Below are 1,812 nucleotides of genomic sequence, written 5' to 3' on the forward strand. Positions count from 1 at the left end.
TGTTGAATTGAAAAAAAATCGATTTTGAATCGAATCGTGACCCCAAGAATCGATTCTGAATCGAATTGTGGGACACCCAAAGATTCTTAGCCCTAATTAGCAATATTGTTACAATAAACGCTAATTCAGAACTTATGCAGCTATTATCATGGTGAGCCAGTGAGCTGCTGTGTCACATCTGCATTGGTAAAAGTTTATTCTAGATTATAAATCATGGCTCTCACGTGTATAGTCAAAGGTTGCTATAAACCGAGAAGTGGTCAACTTTGACATTTAACTTAGACCTGGGATTGGAAAGAAAGACACAGAAAGACGCTTGTTTTTATTATCTGCCTCAGGATTATGATTAATTCTTCATCTAAACAAAAAAGATATGAACATCTTACCGAGGACGACATTGCACAGTAATAGATTGTTTTATTATATTCGTAGTTTCTATTTCTTGTTTCGTACTTAGCAGTAGTGCTACTTGCTCCGTCTGCGTATCACTCAGCTTCGAAAACATGTAGTTCATCCTCTGCAGATTCAGGCTAAAAAATAACCGTTTCTGTATCACCATTTGTCCCAAAATAGTTGTCATGACATCTGCCATGATTAGTAGTAGTTGTTTTTGAAGGAAATAGCAAAAGTTGTGATGCATCCATAAAATTAATACACAGCTGTATTCTTAAAATGACCAAAATACATGTTACATGTTATTATGAATGTGTCTCACTACATTACATATATACTTACAGCACGTATACAAAAGATTGATGGAGGTTTTTGTATGTTGTTAGAGCGCTTTATAGTCATGCTAGAGCGAATTACATTACTGCCATTGTTACCTGACTTTTGCTAGCGTTTTTTTACGAGTTAGAATGCATTAAAAAAGAATAAAATGTGCTCTTGTCTCACATAAGGATTGTGAATGAAAGGCAAAATGTCCCCATTATTTGCAGTTCTCCTTTAAACCATTCCACATGCGAATGCTCAGCCAATCAAATCTGTGAATTCCACTCCAGGCGGTAAACATGGTGACTTTAAAGCAAAGACAGACAAAACAGCGGAGAGAAACAATTTTGACATGGAAAAACAAGTGATATACAAGGAACTAAGAAGGAAACAAGTGATGCTAATACAGTGGGAAGTGAATGTTAATGAAATGCACAAATCCACACTTCATTTTCATTTGCATTTTGACCGATTTAAATTTTAATTGAAGACCCCCACTTTATACTGTCTTATCCTTCCTCAGCCAAACTGGACATTGGCGTCGATGTGATTGCAGAGAATCTGGGACGGAATTGGCGTAAACTAGGACGGAAACTGGGTTTGAATGAAAATAAATTGGAGTCCATCGCTCAGAGGTATCCTTGTGATCTGGAAGAGATGTCGAGACAGCTACTAAAGGAATGGATGAAGAGTCGAGGCGCTGAAGCTAATACAGCAGAGTTGATAAAGGCCCTGAGAGAATGTCAGCAAAACCTCACTGCTGATATACTGGAGGAAAAAATTAAGTGCATGTGATGTTAATGAAGATGTCATTATAATTTAAACCAAATCAACTCATTGAAATGTTTGAAAGTGTAAATAAATCAGCATTGTAAAATATATATAGTAGAACTGTGCATTTGTGAGCATGCAAATACCTGTCAACATTTGTATATCTAAATATGATACATTTCCCAGGAAAATTACGGATTTTCATCTGTCAACCCGACCAACGCTGTCAACATTCCTACATTATACAGCATTAATGAAAACAATTTTACTTTTATTCTTGAGATTATTCATGTTGGCCCACATCATGTACTGTATGTATCCCTTTGA

At 36.1% G+C, this 1,812-nt stretch overlaps 1 pseudogene; it reads left to right on the forward strand.

Moving 5' to 3' along the window:
- Positions 1-1,591, forward strand: part of LOC133645302 (FAS-associated death domain protein-like) — a 6,245-nt pseudogene extending 4,654 nt beyond the window's left edge.
- The last annotated feature ends 221 nt before the right edge of the window (positions 1,592-1,812 follow it).

Source organism: Entelurus aequoreus, unplaced genomic scaffold, assembly GCF_033978785.1.
Source record: "Entelurus aequoreus isolate RoL-2023_Sb unplaced genomic scaffold, RoL_Eaeq_v1.1 HiC_scaffold_36, whole genome shotgun sequence".
NCBI lineage: Eukaryota > Metazoa > Chordata > Actinopteri > Syngnathiformes > Syngnathidae > Entelurus > Entelurus aequoreus.